Genomic DNA, 23,677 nt, shown 5'->3' with positions numbered 1-23,677 from the left:
TTGGGCTTTAGGCTCAGGGCTTAGGTTTAGGGTCAGAGGTTAGGGTTGATGTTAGGGCTTAGATTTAGTGGTTAGTTTAAGGGCACAGGACCTGTTTATTCTACAGTGAGAGGGGTTAGGGTTAGGGTTAGGGTTGTCGTAGGGGTTAAGGTTAGATTTAACCTTGGGGTTAGTGTTAGGGTTAGGATTAGGGGGTTAGTGTTAGGGTTAGGGGTTAAAAACACCTACAGCCAGCCCTAACCCGATTTCTGACACTTCTTCCATTCTCAGAGTTAACCAAGCCTACAATACAGCCATGTCATGCGTGAGAAGAGGCTCCACCTGAGTCCTGTATGTAGGTCTTGGCCCAAGGCCCAGCGTACGGTGGTGTTGTGTCGCAGCGACCCTGTGCACCACTCTCACCATAGATTAAACAGGTCCTGTGCCCTTAAACTAACCGCTAAATCTCAGCCCTAACACTAATCCTAACCCCTAACCCTAAAAGTTATCCTTAACCCTACTGTTAACACTCAAACTAACCCTTAACTCTAACCCTTGTCATGATCTTTAACCCTAACCCTAACACTTAACCCTAACCCTGTACCAAACCATAACCCCTAAGCTTAACCCTAACCCTAAACCTAAACCCTAAGTCTAACTGTAACTGTTAAACCTAACAGTAACTTTTAACCCTAAAACTAAACGTATCCCCTTACCCGAAGCCCTCACCCTAAGATTAAACTTCATCCCTAACCATAACGATAATCCTAACCTTAAATCTAATTCTCAGACTTCTTACTTTCTTAGAGATTTGAAAGCTTACAAACCTCCTTTACCATGCGTGAAATCAGGCTCTGCCAGAGTGTCCTACAAGAAACCCATGGGCCCATACCCTGCATACGATAGAGTGGGTTTCTGGTGACAATCGCATCCCCCTCAATCCCACTCCTAGGGCAGACAGGGCCCATACCCTAAGCAAAACCCTACCCCTCACTCATAATTCTAACCCTGATCCTATTGCTCACCTTAACACATAAACCTCACCGTAAACCTAACTTTAACCACTTATCCTAACATTAATGCATAACACTTATGCTAAGAACAACCCCTATCACTTAATTCTAACCCTAACTCCTAGCCATAACAGTAACCCCTAATCCCTAACCCTAATTCTAACCACTAAACATTACCTTAACCCTACAAACAACCCTAATACTAACCCTAACCTTAAACGCTAACCCTAACCTTATCCCTAAACATAACCTTAAAAGTTTACCCTAAACCCTAACCCTATCCCCTAACCCTAAGCCTAACCCTTAATTCTGATCCTAATCCTAACAATTAAACCTAACCCTAACCCTTAACCCTAACACTAACCCTTACCTTAATGCCGAGACCTAATCTTAGCAGTAAAGCTACCTCTAACCCTAACCCTAGACCTTAAACCTAACACTATCCCTAACTTATAACCCTAACCCTAACTGTTAACCCTCACCCTAACCCTTAACTCGGACCATAACCCTAACCCTTAACCCTAACCCTATCCCTTAATGCTAACCCTAAGCCTTAACCCTTAACCCTAATCCTATCCCTTAACCCTAACCCTAACCCCTAACCCTAACCCTAACCCTAACCCCAACCCTAAATCTATCTCTAGTCCCTAACCCAACCCTAACCGTTAACCCCTAATGCTAACATTAACCCTAACCCCTAATCCCTAACACCTAACCCTCACGCGAACACTAACCCCTAACCCCAAACACCTAACCCTAATCATAACCATAATTCTCACACTTCCTCCATTCTCAGAGTTAGCCAAGCCTACAATAAAACCATGCCATGCGTGAGAAGAGGCTCTGCCTGAGACCTGCATGTAGGTCTGGGCCCAAGGCCTAGGGTACGATGGTGTGGTGTGGCGATGACCCATTCTGCACACTTCTCACCATAGATTACACAGGTCCTGTGCCCTTAAAATAACCTCTAAATCTAAGCCCTAACGCTAACTCTAACACTAACCCTTAACCCTAAACTTAAGCCCTGACCCTAACGCCCAACACTAACATTAAACCCTTACCCTAATCCTTACCCATAACCCTAATGCCTAAACGTAACCCTAACGATGAACCCTAAACCTAACCCTAACCCCAAACCCTAACCATAACACTTAACTCTAACCCTAAACCTAACACGAACACTTAAACCTAAACTTAACCACTAACCCTAACACTTAACCTTAACCCTAACCGTTAACTCTCACACTAACCCTTAAACCTAACCCTAATCGTAATCTTTAACCCTAAACCTAACAGTTAACCCTTACCCTGTACCAAAACCTAACCCCTAACCTTAACCTTAACCCTAACACTTGACCCTAAAGCTAACTGTAACCATTAAACCTAACACTAACCTTTAACCCTGACCGTAACTCTAACCCCTAACCCTAAGCCCTCACCCTAATGCTAAACTTTATCCTTAACACTAACCATAATCCTATCCCTAAATCTAATTCTCAGACTTCTTGCTTTCTCAGAGTTTAGAAAGCCTACAATCCTCCCATGCCATGCGTGAAAAGAGGCTCTGCCACTGTGTCCTGCATGAAACCCAGGGACCCATACCCAGTGTACGATAGAGAAAGTTCTCGGCCACAATCCTAGACCCCTAATCCTCCCGCCTAGTGCAGACAGGGCCCGTGCCCTAAGCATAAAAAGTACGCCTAACATATAACCCTAACCTTGAACGTAACACCTAACCCTGATCCTACTGCTCACCTTATCATGTAGACCACACTGTAACCCTAACTTTAACCGCATCTCCTAAAGTTAATGCATAACACTTACACTGAGAACAACGCCTATCCCATAATTCTAACCCTAAATCTTAGCCATAACCATAAAACCTAATCCCTAACCCTAATTCTAAACTGCTAACCCTAACCTTAACACTACCAACAACCCTAACACTAACCCTAACCCTAACCCTCACCCCTAATCCTACCCTATGCCTAAAAGTAACCCTAACTCCTAACCCTTATCCCTAACCAAAAGCCCTGTCCCTAACCATAAGACTTAAGTCTCACCCTTATACCCTAACCCTAATACGAATCCTTAAGCCTAACCCCCAATCCTAACAATTAACCTTAACCCTAACTGTTAACGCTCACCCTAACCCTTAAATCAGACCAAAACCCTAACATTTAACCCTAACCCTAATCCCTAATGCTAACCCTAAGCCTTAACCCTTTACCCTAATCCTATCCCTTAAGCCTAACCCTAACCCTAATTCCTAACCCTAACCATAATCCCTAACCCTAACCCTAACACTAACCCTAACTCTGAATCTAACCCTAGCCCCTAAACCAACACTAACCCCTAACCCCTAACCCTAACACTAACACTAACTCCTAATTTCTAACCCCTGAACCACACTCGAACCCTAACCCCTAACCCCAAACAATTAACCATAACCATAACCCTAATTCTCACACTTCCTCCATTTTCAGAGTTCACCAAGCCTACAATAGAGCCATGCCATGAGTGAGAAGAGGCTCCGCCTGAGTCTTGCATGTAGGTCTGGGCCCAAGGCCCAGGTACGATGGTGTGGTGTCAAGGGGACCAATTCTGCACCCTTCTCACCATAGATTAAACAGGTCCTGTGCCCTTAAACTAACCGCTAAATCTAAGCCCCAACACTAAACCTAAACACTAACCCTAAACATAAGCCCTTATCCTAATGCCCAACACTAACACCAAACACTCACCCTAAACCTAACCCGTAACCCTAACCCCTAAACGTAACCCTAACCATGCACCCTATATCTAACCCTAACCCCTAACCCTAACCATAACACTTAACTCTAACCCTAAACTAACATAAACCCTTAACACTAAACCTAATCCCTAACCCTCATGCTTAACCCTAACCGTTAATCCTCACACTTACCTTTAAACCTAACCCTAATTGTAATCTTTAACTCTAAACTTAACACTTAAACCTTAACCTGTACCAAAACCTATCCCCTAAACTGAACCCTAACACTAAACCTTAACGCTAAACCTAACTGTAACTGTTAAACCTAACACTGACCTTTAACTCTGACCCTAAACCTAACCCCTAACCCTAAGGCATCACCTTAACACTAAACTTCATCCCTAATTCTAACCATAATCCTAACCCTAAATCTAATTCTCAGACTTTTTCTTTCTCAGAGTTTAGAAAGCCTATAATCCTCCCATGCCATGTGTGAAAGGAGGCCCTGCCACTGTGTCCAGGGGCCAATACCCAGCATACGATAGAGTGATTTCCCGGCGAATATGCTAGCCCCCTAACCTCTCCGCCTAGTGCAGACAAGGCACGTGCCCTAAGCATAAACACAACCCCTAACCAATAACCCTAACCATAACTGTTAACTCTCACCCTAACATTTAACCCTGACACTAACCCTAACCCGTAAACCTATCCCTAAACCTTTACCCAAAGCCTAAGCCTTAACTCTAACACTATCATTTAACCCTAGCCCTAACCCCTAAATGTTACACTAACCATGAACCCTAAGCCTAACCGTAACCCCTAACACTAACCATAACACTTAACTGTAACCCTAAACCTAACAAGACCCCTTAACCCTAACACTAACCCCTAACCCTAGCCCTTAAACTTAACCCTAAACTTTTACCCTCACACTAACCTTTAACACTAACCATAATGCTAATCTTTAACCCTAAACCTAACACTTAACTCTTACCCTGTACGAAACCCTAACCCCTGACCTTAACCCTGACAATAAACCTTAACCCTAAACCTAACTTTAACCGTTAAAACTAACACTAATCTTAACCCTAACTCTATCCCTAACCCTTAACCCTAAGCCCTCACCCTAACACTAATCGTCATCCCTAATCCTAACCATAATCCTATCCCTAAATCTTAATCTCAGACGTCTTCCTCTCTCAGAGTTTAAAAAGCCCTCACCCTAAAATTTAACCCTAAACCTAACTGTAACTGTTTAAACTAACACTAATCTTTAACCATAACCCTAACCCTTAACCTGAACCCTAAGCCAAACTCTTAACCCTAATCCTATCCCTTAACCCTAACTCTAATCCCTAACTCGAACGCTAACACTAACCCCAACCCTAAACCTAACCCTAGCCCCTAACCCAACCCTCACCCCAACCCCTAACCCTAACACTAACCCTAACCCCTAATGCCTAACCCCTAACCCTCATTTGAACACTCTCTCCTAAACCCAAATCCCTAACCCTAACCATAACCCTAATTCTCACACTTCTTCCATTCTAAGAGTTAACCAAGCCTACAATACAACCATGCCATGCATGAGAACAGGCTCCCCCTGATCCCTGCATGTACGTCTGAGCCCAAGGCCCAGGGTACAATGCTGTGGTGTCTCAGCGACCGATTCCACACCCTTCTCACCATAGATTAAACAGGTCCTCTGACCTTAAACTAATCGCTAAATCTAAGTCCTAACACTAACCCCTACCCTAAACAGAAACCCTGACCCAAACTCCCTTCACTAACACTATACCCTTACACCAAACCTAACCCCTAAACCTAACCCCTAAACATAACCTTAACCATGAACCCTAAACCTGAACCTAAACCCTAACACTTAAGTGTAACCCTAAACCTAACACGAACCCCTAATCCTAACCCTAAACCCTAACCCTAACCCTTCACCTTAACCCTAACCGTTAACCCTCAGCTAACCCTTAAACCTAACACTAATCCTAATCTTTACCCCTAAGCCGAACACTTAACCCTAACCCTGTACCAAACCCTAATCCCTAACACTAAGCCCTCTCCCTAACACTAAACTTCATCCCTAACCCTAACCGTAATCCTAACCCTAAATCTAATTCTGAGACTTCTTGCTTTCTCAGAGTTTAGAAAGCCTACAATCCTCCCATGCCATGCATGAAAGGAGGCTCTGCCACTGTGCCCTGCATGAAACCCAGAGGCCCATACCCAGCATACGATAGAGTGGGTTCCTGGTGACAATCCCAGCCTCCGAGCCCCCCCACCTAGTGAAGACAGGGCCTGTGCCCTAAGCATAAACACTGCCCCTAACCCATAACCATAACCCTGATCATAACATCTGACCCTGATCCTATTGCTCACCTTAACATGTAAAACTCACCATAACCCTAACCCTAACCCCTTATCCTAACGTTAATGAATAATACTTACCCTGAGGACAACACCTATCCCATAATTCTAACCCTAACTCTTATTCATAACTGTAAAACCTAATACCTAATTGTAAGCTGCTAACCCTAAATTTAACCCTACCAACAGCCCTAACACTAATCCTAACCCTAACCCTTGATCCTTAAGCCTAAACCCTAACCCTAACCCTAACCCTAAGTATAAACTCTACCCCTCACCCATAACCCTAACCCTGAACATAAAACCTAACCCTGATCCTATTGCTCACCTTAACACGTAAAGCTCACCGTAACACTAACTTTAACCGCTTACCCTAACTTTAAGCAAAAAACTGACCCTGAGACCAACCCCTATGCCATAATTCTAACCCTAACTCCTTACCATAACCATAACACCTAATCCCTAACCCTAATTCTAAACTGCTAAACCTAACCTTAAGCCTACAAAAAACCTTAACGGTAACACTAACCCTAACACCTAATCCTAACCCTGTGCCTGAAAATAAACCTAACCCTTAACCTTTAACCCTAATGCTAACCCATAACCCTAACCATAACACTTTAACCCTAAATCTAACACGAACGTTTAACACTAGCCCTAAACCCTAACCCTAACCCTTAAACACAAACCTAACCGTTAACACTCACACTAACCGTCAACCCTAATCCGAATTCTAATCTTTAACCCTAAACCTAACACTTAACCCTAACCCTGTACCAAACCCTAACCCCTAACCATAACCCTCACCCTAAAACGTAACCCTAAACCTAACTGTAACCGTTAAACCTAACTCTAACATTTAACCTTTACTCTACCCATAATCCCTAGCCCTAATCCCTCACCCTAGCACTAACCTCATTCCTAACCCTAACTATAATCCTAACCCTAAATCTAATTATCAGACTTCTTGCTTTCTCAGCGTTAGAAAGCCTACAATCCTCCCATGCCATGAATAAAAGGAGGCTCTACCACTGTGTCCTGCCGGAAACCCCAGTGCCCATACTCAGCATACACTAGAGTGGGTTCCCGACGACAATCGCAACCCCAAACCCCTCCCCCCCTGCCTAGTGCAGACAGGGCCCGAGTCGTAAGCATAAACCCTACCCCTCACCCCTAACCATAACCCTGAACATAACACCTGACCCTGATCCCATTGCTCACCTTAAAATGTAAATCTCACCATAACCCTAAATTTAACCCCTTATCATAACGTTAATGCATAACACTTACCCTGAGAACAACTCCTATCTCTGAATTCTAACCCTAACTCCAAGCCATAACCATAACACCTAATCCCTAATGCGAATTCTAAACTGCTAACCCTAACCTTAAACCTACCATCAAACCAAACATTACCCTAGCCCCTAACTTTAAAACTATGCCTAAAAATAACCCTAACACTTCACCCTTAATCCTAACCCCTAACTCTAACCCTAACCCTACCCCTAAGACCCTAACCATAACCCTAACTGTTAACCCTCACCCTAACACGTAACCCTGAACTTAACCCTAAACCTTAACACTAACCCTTAACCCTAACCCTAAGCCAAACCCTTAACCATAATCCTATCCTTTAACCCTAAACGCTAACCCTAATATTAACCCCAACCCTAAACCTAACCCTAGCACCCTAACCCAAACCCAACAACTAACCCCTATCCCTAACACTAACCCTAACTCCTAATCCCTAGGACCTAACCCTGACTCGAACCATAATCCCAAACTCCAAACCCCTAACCCAAACCCTAACCCTGATTCTCACACTACTTCCATTCTCAGAGTGAAGCAAGCCTACAATACAGCTATACTATGCGTGAGATGAGGCTCCACCTGAGTCCTGCATGTAGGTCCTTTCCCAAGGATCAGGGAACGATTTTGTGCTTTCGTGGAGACTCCGACAGCACCCTTCTCACCGTAAATAAAACAGGTCCTGTGCCCTTAAACTAAAAGCTAAATCTCAGCCCTAACACTAACACTAACCCCTAACCGTAAACATAAGCTCCGACCGTAACGCTGAACACGAACTCTAAAACCTTACCCTAAACCTAATCCCTAACCCTAACACTAACCCATAAACATAACACTAACCATGAACCCTAAACCTAACCCTAACCATAACACTTAACGCTAACCCTAAAGCCTACACGAAGACTTATTCCTAACACTAACAAAAACCCTAGCCCTTAGTCTTGATCCTTATCATTAACCCTCACACTAGCCCTTAACCCTAACCCTAATCCTAATCTTTAACCCTAAAGCTAAAACTTAAGCCTAACACTGTACCAAACGCTAAACCTTAACCTTAACCCTAACCCTAAAACATAACCATAAACCTGACTGTAACGGTTAAACCTAACACTAACCTTTAACCCTAACCACTGACCTTAAGAACGCACCCTAACACTAACCTTCATCCCTAAACATTACCATAAATCTACCCCTAAATCTAATTCTCAGACTTCTTGCTTTCTCGGAGTTTAGAAAGCCTACAATTCTCCCATGTCATGAGTAAAAGGAGGCTCTGCCACTGTGTCCTGCAAGAAACCCGGGGGCCCATAACTAGTGCATGATAGAGCGGGTTCCCAGTGGCAATCCTAGTCCCTAAACCCCCCCTCCTGGTGAAGACAGGGCCCGTGCGCTAAGCAAAAACACTATCCCTAACAGATAACCCTAACTCCAAACATAAAACCTAACCCTGATCCTGTTGCTCACCTTAAAACATAAACCTAACCATAACACTAATTTATCCCCTTATGTTAACGTTAATGCATAGCACCCAAAGAAGAAGCCCTATCCCATAATTCTAAACCTAATCCCTAGCCATAACCATAACACCTCATCCATATTCTAAAGTGCCAACCCTAAACTTCAACCTACCATCAACCCTAACCCTAACCCTAACCCTTAACCCTAAGCCCTCACCCTAACACTAATCTTCATCCCTAAACCGTACCGTAATCCTAACCCGAAATCTAATTCTCAGACTTCTTGCTTTCTCAGAGTTTTGAAAGCCTACAATCCTACTAAGCCATGCATGAAAGCCCGCTCTGCGACAGTGTCCTGCAGGAAACCAGAGGCCCATACACTGCATACGATAGAGTAGGTTACCAGCGACCATCACAGACCCCTATCTTTGCCTCCTAGTGCATACAGGGCCCGTGCCCAGAGCATAAACCCTACCCCTCACCCATAAGACTAACCCAGAACATAACACCTAACCCTGATCATACTGCTCACCTTAAGAGGTAAAGCTCACCATAACCCTAACTTTAACACCTTATCTTAACGTTAATGCATGACACCCTGAGAAAAAGCACTATACTGTAATTCTAACGCTAACTCCTAGCCATAACCATAACACCTGATCCCGAATTCTGAAACGCCAACCCTAACCTTAACCCTACCAACAACACTAACACTAACCCTAACACCTTACCCTAACCCTACGCATAAAAATAACCCTAACCGTTGATCCTTAGTCATAACCCCTAACCTTAACCCTAACACTTAACCCTAATCCCAAGCCTAACCATTAAACATAACCCTAACACTTAACCTTAAACCTAACCTTTACCTTAATGCCTAGAGATCTAACCCTAACACTGACTTACAGTTAACACTAACCCTAACCCCCTAATGTTAACCTTAAACCTGAACCATAAACCTAACCCTTAACCCTAATCCTATCCCTAACCCCCTAACCCTACCCCTAACTGATAACCCTCACCCTAACCCTTAACCGTGACCCTAACCCTAAACCTGAACCCTTACCCTAAGCCTAACCCTTAACCCTAACCCTATCCCTTAACCCTAACGCCTAACCCTAACGCTAACTCCAAACCTAAACCTTACCCTGGCCCCCTAAACCAGAGTTAACACCTAACCCGTAACACTAACTCTAACCCTAACCACTAATCCCTAGCACCTAACCCTGACTCCAAGCCTAACCCCTAACTCGAAACCCCTAACCCCAAACATAACCCTAATTCTCACACTACTTCCATTCCCGAGTGAAGCAAGCCTACAATACAGCCATGCCATGTGTGAGATGAGGCTCCGCCTGAGTCCTGCATGTAGATCTTGTTCCAGGGCCCAGGGAATGATGTTGTGCTTTCGTGATGACTCCGACCGCACCCCTCTCACCGTAGATTAACCAGGTCCTGTGCCCTTAAACTGACCGATAAATCTAAGCCCTACCACCAACCCTAACCCCTGACCCTGAACCTAAGCCCCGAGCCTAAAGCCCAACACTAACTCTAAACCCTTACCCTAAACCTAATCCTTAACCCTAATGCTAACCCCTAAACGTAACCCTAACCGTGGACAGTAAACCTAACCCTAACCTCTAACACAAACCCTAACACATAACTCGAACCCTAAAGCTAACCCTAACCCTTAACCCTAAACCTAAACCCTAACCCTGACACTTAACCTTAACCCTAACCGTTAACTCTCACGCTAACCTTTAATCCTAACCCTAATCCTAATCTTCAACCGTAAACCTAACACTTAACCCTAACCCTGTACCTAACCCTAACCCTATACCAAACCCTAACCCCTCATCTTAACCCTAACCGTAAACCTCAACCCTAAACCGAACTGTAACCGTTAAACCTAAGAGTAACCTTTAACCCTAACCCTAATCCCTAACCCTAATCCCTCACCCTAACACTAAACTTCATCCTTAACCCTAACCAGAATCCTAACCCTAAATCTAATTCTCAGACTTCTTGCTTTCTTAGAGTTTAGAAAGCCTGCAATCCTCCCATGCCATGCGTGAAAGGAGGCTCTACCACTGTGTCCTGCATCAAACCCACGGGCCCATACCCAGAGTACGATACAGTGGGATCCTGGTGACAATCCCAGTCCCCTAACCTCCCCCCACCCCCGCCTAAGGCAGACAGGGCCCGTGCGCTAAGCATAAACAATACCTGTAACAGATATCCCTCACCGTGAACATAACACCTAACCCTGTTCCTATTTCTCCCCTTAACACGTAAACCTCACCGTGAGCCTAACTTTAACCTCTTATCCTAACGTTAGTGCATAACCCATTCCCTGAGAACAACCCCTATCCCATAATTCTAACCCTATCTCCTAGTCGTCACTGTAACACCTAATCCCTAACCCTAATTCTAAACCGCTAACTCTAACCGTAACCCTGCCTACAACCCTAACACTGACAGTAACCCTTACTTCTAACCCCAACGCTATGCCTAACAAAAACCCTTAACCCTTCACCCTAACCCCTAAGCCTTACCCTAACCCTTAACCCTAATCCTAATCCTATCCATTCAACCTAACCCTAGCTCTTAAAGCTAACCCTAAACCTTACCCTCACGACTAGACCTAACCCTGACACTAACCTAACACCTAACCCTAACCATAACCCCTACAGCTAACCTTAACCCTGAACCCTAAACCTAACCCTAACACTGAACCCTCACTATATCCCCAACCTCTAAGCCTAATCCTAACCGTTAACCCTCACCCTAACACTTAAACTGGACCATAACACTAAACATTAACCCTAACACTAAACTTTAACCCTAAACCTGAGCCCAACCCTTAACGCTAATCCTATCCCTTTACCCTAAACCTAACTCCTAAACCTAACCCTAACACTAACCCCAATCCTAATTCTAACCATACCCCTTCATAAAACATTAACTCCTAACCCTAACACTTACCAAAAACCCTAATCGTTAATCCCTAACACTAACGCTTAACCTTTACCGTAACCGTTAACCCTCACCCTAACCCTTAACGCTGACCCTAACCTTAACCTTTAATCTAAGCCTGACCCTTAACCCTAACAGTAAGGAAAACCCTCACGCCAACCTTATCCCTTATCCCTAACCCTAACACTACAGCTAAAAATAACACTAACCTTTGATCCTTAAACCTAACCCCTAACACTTACTTTAACCCCAAACCCTAACCCTAATCCTAAGCATTAAACCTAACCCTATCTCTTAACCCTTACTCTAACGCCTAGATCTAACCCTAAAATGTAACCTACCACCTAATCCTAACCTTAAGCCCTAATGCTAACTCTAACCCTGAACCCTAAACCTACCCGTAAACCCTTAACACTAACCCTATCCATAAACCTTAACCCTGACCCTAACCATTACCCGCACCCAAGCATTTAACCCTGACCCTAACCCTAATCCTTAACGATAAACTTAACACTAAACCCCAACCCTAAGCCCAACACTTAACCCTAAACCTGACCCTTGACCCCTAACCCTAAACCTAAGCCTAACCCCAACCTGAACCCTTAATCTTGACCCTTACCCTTAACCCTCGCACTAACCCTACTCCTAATCTTTAACCACGAAGCTAACACTGAAGCCTACCCCTGTGCCAAACGCTAAACCCAAACCTTAACCCGAACCCTGAGACTTAACCGTAAACCTAACTGTAACTGTTAAACCTAACACTAACCTTTAACCCCAACCCCTAACCCAAGACCCCACCCTGACACTAATCTTCATCCCTAAACATTACCAGAATCCTACCCCTAAATCTAATTCTCAGAGTTCTTGCTTTCTCAGAGTTTAGAAAGCCTACAATCCTCCCATGCCATGAGTAAAAGGGGGCTCTGCCACTGTGTCCTGCATGAAACCCAGGAGCCCATACCCAGCGTACGATAGAGTGTGTTCCCGGGGACAATCCCATCCCCCTAACCCCAGCCCCCCGCCCAGTGCAGACAGGGCCCGTACGCTAAGTATAAACACTACCCCTAACAGATAACCCTCACCCTGAACATAACACCTAACCCTGATCCTATTGCTCACCTTAAAAAATAAACCTCCCCGTAACCCTAACTTAGCCCCTTAACTTAACGTGAATGCATAACAACTTGAGAAGAAGCCCTATCCCGTAATTCTAATCCTAAACCATAGTCATAACCGTAACACCTCATCCCTAATTCTAAAACGTCAAACCTAACCTTCACCCTACCAGCAACCCTAACCCTAACCCTAACCCCTAACCCTAAGCCCTCATCCTAACCACTAATCTTCATCCCTAAACCGTGCCGTAATCCTAACCCGAAATCTAATTCTCAGACTTCTTGCTTTCTCAGAGTTTTGAAAGCCTACAATCCTACTAAGCCATGCATGAAAGCCGGCTCTGCCACAGTGTCCTGCATGAAACCCAGAGGCCCATACACTGCATGCGATAGAGTGGGTTCCCAGCGACCATCACAGACCCCTAACTTCGCCTCCTAGTGCATACAGGGCCCGTGCCCTAAGGATAAACCCTACCCCTCACCCATAACCCTAACCCAGAACATAACACCTAACCCTGAACCTACTGCTCACCTTAACAGGTAAAGCTCACCGTAACCCTAACTTTAACCCCTTATCTTAACGTTAATGCATGACACCCTGAGAACAAGACCTATACCGTAAATCTAACGCTAACTCCTAGCCATAACCATAACACCTAATCCCTAATTCTGAAACGCCAACCCTAACCTTAACCCTACCAACAACACTAACATTAACCCTAACCCCTTACGCTAACCCTACGCCTAAAAATAACCCTAACCTTTGATCCTGAGTCATTACCCATAATCTTAACCCTAACCCTCAACCCTAATCCCAATCCTTAACCATTAAACTTAACCCTAACTCTTAACCCTAACCCTGACCTTTACCCTAATGCCTAGAGATCTAACCGCAACACTGACCTACAGTTACACTAACCCTACCCTCTAACGCTAACCTTAAACCTGAACCATAAACCTAACCCTTAACCCTAACCCTATCCCTAACCCCCTTACCCTAACTCTAACTGTTAACCCTCACCCTAACCCTCAACCTTGACCCTAACCTTAAACCTTAATCCTAACCATGCGTTTCATGAGCCTCTGCCTTTGTCCTGCGTGACAGTTGAAGCCCAACACCAAGGGTAAGATGAAGTGGGGACGCAGCCTTGCTCCACACCCACAGTGCCCCGTACATTAGACGGGGCCCGTGCCCTAACACACACCGTTAAACGTAAGCCCTAACCCTATCACTAAACCAAACCCTTCGTAAGCCCTGAATCTAACTCCTAACAGTAACCCTAATCCCTGACCCTTACTCTTGCCTCTCACCCTAAACCTAAACCCAACCACTAAACATAATCCTAATCTCTAACCCTAACAGTAATCCTAACCCTAATTCTAACCTAAAACCCTAACCCCTAAATCTAATCCTAGTCCCTAACACCTAACCTTACCCTAAACCGAATTCCAATTCTCAGAGTTCTTCAATTCAAAAACTTAAAAAAGCCTACAATCCACCAATGCCGTGTCTGAGATGAGCGTCCGCCCCTATGTCCTGCATGACAGGCAGGCGCCAATGCCCAGGGTACTATGGAGTGGAGTCCTGGGGTCTGTAGGCTTGCTAAACTCCAGTTTGGAAGAATTGCTATAGTCATATATAGGGATGCTTACATTTACTTATAGAAAGCAACTATTGATGTGTGATTTGTAGGCTTGCCTTACTCTAGTTTGGATGAAGAAGCTGAATCATATATAGGAATATTAGCTTTGAGTTAGAGGAAGCATATATGGGGGGTGCTTTTTTGGCTTGTTAAACTCTGGTTTGGAAGAAGTTCGAGAGTCTTATATAGGAACGATATCATTCATTCAGAGAAAGCAATTATAGGGAGTTGGTTTGTAGGCTTGCTAAGCTCTAGTTTGGAGGAAGGCGAGAGTCATATATAGAACGCTTACGTTCACATAAAGCGTCTACGGGGGGACGGATTCTAGGCTTCCTAAACTCTAGCTTGGAAAAAGAGGACAGTTATGTATAGGAACTCTCGGCGGGGGATTTGTAGCATTGCTAAAATCTTAGATTGGAAAAGTTGCGAGAGTCATACATAGGAATGTTAACATTCACTCAATGAAAGCAACTATAAGGGGTGCTTTCCAGGCTGGCTACACTCTAATTTGGAAAAAGTGCGACAGTCATATATATAGGAAGGCTTATATTCACTCAGACAAAGCAATTATGTGTAGGTGTATAGTAGGCATGCTAACTCTAGTTTGGAAAATTTCGAGAGCCATGTATAGGAAAGCATACAGTAACTTAGAGAAAGCAACGAACAGGGGTGGAGTGTAGGCTTTCTAAACTCTAGTTTGGAGGAAGTGCCATAGTCATATATAGGAACGCTTAAATTCGTTCAGAGAAAACAGCTGTCGGGGATTGGTTTGTAGACTTATTCAACTCTAGTTTGGAAGAAGTGCGAGAGACATATATAGGAATGTTTACATTGACTCAAAGAAAGCAACTATGGGGGAGTGTTATTTTGGCATGCCAGATGTTAGTTAAGAAGAAGTACAAGACTCATATATAGGAACGCTTACATTCACACAGCGAGAGCAACTACGGAGTAGTGTCAGGTAGACATGTTAAAGTCTAGCTTGGGAGAAGTTCCAGAGTCCTATATAGGAAAGGTAACAGCCACTTTGAAAAAGCAAGTCTTGGCGGGTGGTTTGTAGGCCTGCAAAACCCTGTTTTGGTTGAAGTGTGAGAGTCATATATGAGAACGCTTACATTCACTCAGAGAAAGCAACGATGGGGTTGTTTGTAGGCTTACTAAACTGCAGTTTGGAAGAAGCACGAGAATCACATATAGGAGCGCATACATTTTGACGCACTGAAAGTAACTATGGGGTGGTGTTTTATAGGCATGCTAAACTCTAGTTTGGACGAAGTTTGAGAATCACATATAAGAAAGCTTAGAGTCACTTAGAGAAAGCAAATCTCTGGGTGTGGAATGTAGGCCTGCTAAACTCTATTTTGGTTTAAGAGTGAGAGTCATATATGGGAAGGCTTACATTCCCTCAGAGAAAGCAACGACGGCGTGGTGGTTTGTAGGCATACTAAACTCTAGTTTGGAAGAAGTAGGAGAATGATATATGGGAACGCTTACATTCGCGTAGAGAAAGCAATTATGGGGTGGCGTTTTTGTAGCCATGCTAATCTCTAGTTTGGAAGAAGTTAAGGAGTAATATATAGGAAAGGGTACAGTCATAGAAACCAACTCTCGGGGGATGTTTTGTACACCTGCAAAACTCCAGTTTGGAAGTGGGAGAGAGTCATATTGGGGACCGCGTGCATTCACTCAGAGAAATCAACGATGGGATTGTGATTTGTAGGCATAGTCAACTCTAGTTTGGAAGAAGTACGAGAATCGTATATAGGAAAGCTTACCTTCACGCAGAGAAAGCAACTATGGAGTGATGTTTGTATGCCTACTAAAATATAGTTTGGAGGAAGTTCGAGAGCCATATCTGGGAAGCTTACAGTCACTTAGAGAAAGCAACCCTAGGGGGTGTTTCGTAGGCCTGCTAAACTCTATTTTCAATGAAGTGTTAGAATAATATATGGGAACTCAGTGAAAGCAACGTTGTGGTTGTGGTTCCTAGAAGAAGCAAGAGAATCACATGTAGAACCGCTTACATTCCGGCACCGAATGCAACTATGGGGTGGTGTTTTGTAGGCTTGCAAAACTCTAGTTTGGACGAAGTTTGAGAGTCATATATAGGAAAGTTTACAGTCACGTAGAGAAAGCAACTCTCTGGGTGTGGAATATAGAGTTATTTTGGTTGAAATAGAGTTATTTTGGTTGAAATGTGAGAGTCATATATGGGAACGCTTACATTCACTCAGAGAAAACAACGTTTGGGTGGTGGTTTGTAGGGCATACTGAACTGTAGTTTGGAAGAAGTACGAGAGTCCTATATAGGAACACTTACATTCACACAGAGAAAGCACTTATGGCGTCAGGTTTTGTAGGCATGCTAAACTGTAGTTTGGAAGAAGTTGGAGAACCTTATACAGGAAAGATTACCGTCACCCAGGGAAAGCAACACTCGGGAGATTTTTTTGTACACATGCTAAACTCTAATTTGGATGAAGTGTGAGAGTCAAACATGGGACCGCTTACATTCCCTCAGAGAAACAACACTGGGGTGGTTTTTGTAGGCATACTAAATAGTTTGGAAGAAGTACGAGAATGATATTTGGGAACGCTTACATTCACACAGAGAAAGCAACTACGTGGTGGTGTTTTGTAAGCATGCTATAGTTTGGAAGAAGTTCCAAACCTGAACAGTCATTTAGAGAAAGCAACTCTTGGTGGGTGATTTTTAGGTCTGCTAAATTGTATTTTGAAAGAAGTACCAGAGTCATATATACTAATGCTTACATTCATGCAAAGAAAAAACCATGGGGTGATGTTTGGTGGGCATGTTAACCTGTAGTTTGGAAGAAGTTGGAGAGTCTTATTTAGGAAAGCTTACAGTCACCTAGAGAAAGCAACTCTCAGGAGAGCCTTTCTTGGCCTGCTAAACTCTACTTTGCATCAATTGTGAGAGTCAAACATGGGAATGCTTTCATTCATTCAGAGAACGCAACGTTTGGGTGGTGGTTTGTAGGCATTCTAAACTGTATTTTGGAGGAAGTACGAGAGTCATGTATATGAACGCTTACATTCATGCAGAGAAAGCAACTGTGGGGTGGTTTCTAGGCATGCTAAACTCTAGTTTGGACGAAGTTTGACAATCACATATAAGAAAGCTTAGAGTCGCTTAAAGCAAATCTCTGGGTGTGGAATGTAGGTGTGCCAAACTCTATTTTGGTTTCAGAGTGAGAGTCATATATGGGAAGGCTTACATTCACTCAGAGAAAGCAACGATGGTGTGGTGGTTTGTAGGCATACTGAACTCTAGTTTGGAAGAAGTAGGGGAATGATATATGGGAACGCTTACATTCATGCAGAGAAAGCAATTATGGGGTGGCTTTTTTGTAGCCATGCAAATCTCTATTTTGCAAGAAGTTAAAGAGTAATATATAGGAAAGCGTACCGTCATTTATAGAAACCAACTTTCGGGGGATGATTTGTAGGCCTGCAAAACTCTACTTTGGAAGAAGGGGGAGAGTCATATGGGGGACTGGGTATATTCACTCGGAGAAATCAACGATGGGGTTGTGGTTTGTAGGCATACTAAACTCTAGTTTGGAAGAAGTACGAGAATCATTTATAGGAACGCTTACATTCATGCAGAGAAAGCAACTATGGAGTGATGTTTGTATGCCTACTAAACGATAGATTGGAGGATGTTCGAGAGTCATATCTGGAAAGCTTACAGTCATTTAGAGAAAGCAACTCTCTGGGGGTGGTTCGTAGGCCTGCTAAACTCTATTTTCAATGAAGTGTTCGAATCATATACAGGAACGCTTACATTCACTCAGAGAAAGCAACGTTGGGGTGGCCGTTTTTGAGCATACTAAACTCTACTTTGGAAGAGGTACGAGAGACATACATAGGAACGCTTACATTAACACAGAGAAAGCAAATACGGGGTGCTGTAGTGCAGGCATGCTAAACTATAGATTGGAAGAAGTTCGAAAGCTGACAGTCACTTAGAGAAAGCAACTCTTGGCGGGTGATTTTTAGGTCTGCTAAATTGTATTTTGAAAGACGTACAAGAGTTATATACACAAACGCTTACATTTATGCAGAGAAAGAAACTATGGGGTGATGTTTTGTTGGCATGCTAAACTGCAGTTTGAAAGGACTTCCAGAGTGTTATGTAGGATAGCTACAGTCACCTAGAGAAAACAACACTCGGGACAGCTTTGCAAGCCTCTAAACAGTAATTAGCAGCAATTGTGAGAGTCAAATATGGGAAAGCTTACATTCACGGAGAGAACACAACGTTTGGGTGGTGGTTTGTAGGCATAATAACTGTAGGTCGGAAGAAGTAGGAGAGTCATATATATGAACAGTTACATTCACGCAGAGAAAGAAACTGTTGGGTGGTGTATGTACGCATGTTAATCTATACTTTGGAGGAAGTTTGAGAGTCATATCTGGGGAAAATTACAGTCACATAGCTAAATCAACCATCGGGGACTGGTTTGTAGGTCTGCTAAATTCTATTTTGGAAAAAGTGATTCATATAAGGGAATGCTTATGTTCACTCAGAGAAAGCAACGATGCGGTGGTGTACTGTTGGCATGCTAAACTTTAGTTTGGAAGAAGTTCGAGAGTTTTACATAGGAAAGCTTACATTCACCTAGAGAAAGCAACTCTCAGGATGTGGTTTATAGGCCTGGTGAACTCTAATTTGGATCAAGTGTGAGAGTCATACATACGAGTTCCAAAATACAGTTTAGTATGCCTACAAACCACCAGCCTAACATTGCTTTCTCTGAGTGGATATAGGCCTTCCCTTATATGAATCTCGGACTGCTTTCAAAATGCAATTTGCCGGACCTACAAAACACCGCCCGAGAGTTGCTTTCTCTCACTATAAGCTTTCCTATATATGACTTTGGGACATAGTTTAGCATGCCAACAAAAGGCCACCCCATAGTTTGCGTGAATGTAAGCGTTCCTATGCATCACGCTCGTACTTCTTCCAAAGTATAGTACACCTACCAACCACCTCCCCAACGTTGCTTTTTCTGAGTGAATGTAAGCATTCTTTTATTCTCGTACTTCCTCCAAACTCCAGTTTAGTGTGACTAAAAATCACCACCGCAACCTTGCTTTCTCTGAGTGAATGTTAGCGTTCCCATTTAAGATTCACACTTCATCCAAAATAGAATTTGGCAGAACTACAAACCGGCCCCCAAGGGTTGCTTTCTCTGTGAGACTGTAAGCTTTCCTATTACTCTTAACTTCTTCGCAACTAGAGATTTGCATGCCTACAAAACACCACCCCATAGTTGCCCTCTCTGCGTGAATGTAAGCACTCATATATATGACTCTGCTACTTCTTCCAAAATACAGTTTAGTATGCTTACAAACAACCAACCAAACGTTGCGTTCTCTCAGAGAATGTTAGCGTTCCCAAGTATGACTGTTCCAAATGATGCAAAGTAGAGTTTAGCAGGCTTACAAACTATCTCTCGAAAGTTGCTTCCTCTGGGGGACTGTAAGCTTTCCTATAAAAGACTGTCGAACGTCTTCGAAACTACATTTCAGCACGCCAAAAAAACATAACCACATAGTTTCTTTCTCAGCATAAATATAAGCGATTTTATATATGACTCTTGTACTTCTATCAAAATACAATTTAGCAGACCTCAAAATCAACCGCCAAGAGTTGCTTTCTCTAAGTCACTGTCAGCTTTCGAACTTCTTCCAAATTATATTTTATCATGCCTACAAAACACCACCCCATAGTTGCTTTCTCTGCGTCCATATAATCGTTCATATATATGACTCTAGTACTTCTTCCAAACTGGAGTTAGTATACCTACAAACCAGCACCCAAATTTACCTTTCTCTGAGTGAATGAAGCGTATCCATGTATGCCTCTTTCACTTCATCCAAATTAGAGTTTAGCGGCCCACAAACCACCTCCTGTGAGTTGCTTTCTCTAGGTGACTGTAAACTTTCCTATATAAGACTCTCGAACTTCTTCCAAACTACAGTTTAGCATGCCAACAATACAGCGCCCCATCGTTGATTTCTCTGAGTGAACATAAGCGTTCCCATATATGACTCTCACTCTTCTTCCAAAATAGAATTTAGCAGACCTACACAACACCCGATGGTTCCAATTCTCTAGGTGACTTTAATTTTTCCCACATATGACTCTCGAACTTTCTCCAAACTAGATTATGATGATTACATACGCCACTCCACAGTTGCTTTCTCTGCGTGAATGTAACCGTTCATATATGACTCTCCTACTTCTTCGAACTACAGTTGTTATTCCTACAAACCACCACGACAAAGTTCTTTCTCTGAGTGAATGCAAGCGTTCTCACACATCATCCAAATTACAGTTTAGTAGACCTACCAAGAAACTACAGAGAGTTGTTTTCTCTGTGTCACTGTAATCTTTCCTATATAAGGCTCTCGAACTTCTTCCAAACCACAGTTTAGCATGCCAACAAAATACGATCACAGAGTTGCTTTCTCTGCGTGAATGTAAGCATTCGTATATATGACTCTCCTACTTCCTCCAAAATACAGTTTAGAATGCTTACAAACCACCACCCAAACGTTGCGTTCTCTGAGTGAATGTAAGCGTTCCCATGTTTGACTCTCACAATTGATGCAAATTAGAGTTTAGCACGCTTAGAAACAATCTGCCGAGAGTTACTTTCTCTAGGTGACTGTAAGCTTTCTTATATAAGACTCGCGAACTTCTTCCAAACTACACTTTAGCATCCCAACGAAACACTGCCCTATCGTTGATTTCTCTGAGTGAACATAAGCGTTCCCACATATGAATTGCACTCTTCTTCCAAAATAGAATTTAGCAGATCTACAAAACGGCCCCCGATTGTTGCTTTCTCTAAGTGACTGCAATTTTCCCCAGATATGACTCTCGAACTTCCTCCAAAGTATAGATTAACATGCGTACATACACCACCCAACAGTTTCTTTCTCTGCGTGAATGTAACCGTTCATACATATGACTCTCCTACTTCTTAGGGTAAAGGTTAAGCGTTAGGGTTAGGGATTAGTGATTAGGGTTTTTGGTTAGTGTTAGGGTTAGCGGTTAGGAGTTAGTGTTTTATGAAGGGGTATGGTTAGAATTAGGATTGGGGTTAGAGTTAGGGTGAGGTATAGGGGTTAGGTTTAGGGGTTAGTTTTAGGGTAAAAGGATAGGATTAGGGTTACGGGTTGGGCTTAGGTTTAGGGTTAAAGTTTACTGCTAGGGTTAGGGATAGGGTTCAGGGTTAGCTTTAGGGGTTCTGGTGAGGGTTAGGTGTTAGGTTAGTGTCAGGGTTAGGTCTAGTCGTGAGGGTAAGGTTTAGGGTTAGCTTTAAGAGCTAGGGTTAGGTTTAATGGTTAGGATTAGGATTAGGGTTAAGGGTTAGGGTAAGGCTTAGGGGTTAGGGTGAAGGGTTAGGGTCAAGGGTTAGGGTTTTTGTTAGGCATAGCGTTGGGGTTAGAAGTAAGGGTTACTGTCAGTGTCAGGGTTGTAGGTAGGGTTACGGTTAGGGTTAGCGGTTTAGAATTAGGGTTAGGGATTAGGTGTCACAGTGATGACTAGGAGATAGGGTTAGAATTATGGGATAGGGGTTGTTCTCAGGAAATGGGTTATGTATTAAGGTTAGGATAAGAGGTTAAAGTTAGGCGCACGGTGAGGTTTAGGTGTTAAGGGGAGAAATAGGAACAGGGTTGGGTGTTATGTTCAGGGTTAGGGTTATCTGTTAAAGGTATTGTTTATGCTTAGTGCACGGGCCCTGTCTGCATTGGGCGGGCAGGGGGAGTTTAGGGGGCTGGGATTGTACCCGGGAACCCACTCTATCATACTCTGTGTATGAGCCCGTGGGTTCCATGCAGGACGCAGTGGTAGAGCCTCCTTTCACGCATGGCATGGGAGGATTGCAGGCTTTCTAAACTCTAAGAAAGCAAGAAGTCTGAGAATTAGATTTAGGGTTAGGATTATGGTTAGGGTTAAGGATGAAGTTTAGTGTTAGGGTGAGGGCTTAGGGTTAGGGCTTAGGGTTAGGGTTAAAGGTTACTCTTAGGTTTAACGGTTACACTTTGGTTTAGGGTTGAGGTTTACGGTTAGGGTTAAGATGAGGGGTTAGGGTTTGGTACAGGGTTAGGGTTAAGTGTTAGGTTTAGGGTTGAAGATTAGGATTAGGGTTAGGATTAAAGGTTAGCGTGAGAGTTAACTCTTAGTGTTAAGGTTAAGAGTTAGGGTTTAGGGTTTAGGGTTAGGGTTAGGGTTAGTTTTAGAGTTAGAGTTATGTGCTATGGTTTGTGTTAGAGGTTAGGGTTAGGTTTACTGGTCACGGCTAGGGTTAGGTTTAGGGGGTAGCATTAGGGTTAGGCTTATGGTTAGGGTTAAGGGATAGGATTAGGGATAAGTGTTGGGCTTAGGGTTAGGGTTTAGTGTTATGGTTATCATTAACGATTAGGGGTAGGGTCAGGGTTAAATGCTTGGTTGCGGGTAATGGTTAGGGTCAGGGTTAAGGTTCACGGATAGGGTTAGTGTTAAGGGTTACGGGTAGGTTTAGGGTTCAGGGTTAGAGTTAGCATTAGGGCTTAAGGTTAGGATTAGGCGGTAGGTTAGATTTAGGGTTAGATCTAGGCGTTAGGGTAAGGGCTAGCGTTAGGGTTAAGAGATAGGGTTAGGTTTAATGCTTAGGATTAGGGTTAGGGTTTGGGGTTAAAGTAAGTGTTAGGGGTTAGGTTTCAGGATCAAAGGTTAGGGTTATTTTTAGCTGTAGTGTTAGGGTTAGGGATAAGGGATCCCATTAGCATTAAGGGTCTTCCTTACTGTAGGGTTAAGGGTTAGGCTTAGAGTTAAAGGTTAAGGTTAGGGTCAGTGTTAAGATTTAGGGTGAGGGTTAGCGGTTAGGGTAAAGGTTATGCGTTAGGGTTAGGGATTAGTGATTAGGGATTTTGGTTAGTGTTAGGGTTAGCGATTAGTAGTTAGTGTTTTATGAAGGGGTATGGTTAGAATTAGGATTGGGGTTAGAGTTAGGGTGAGGTATAGGGGTTAGGTTTAGGGGTTAGTTTT

The sequence above is a fragment of the Eulemur rufifrons genome, unplaced genomic scaffold, assembly GCF_041146395.1.
Source record: "Eulemur rufifrons isolate Redbay unplaced genomic scaffold, OSU_ERuf_1 scaffold_105, whole genome shotgun sequence".
Taxonomy (NCBI): domain Eukaryota; kingdom Metazoa; phylum Chordata; class Mammalia; order Primates; family Lemuridae; genus Eulemur; species Eulemur rufifrons.
This window is presented reverse-complemented; position numbering follows the sequence as displayed.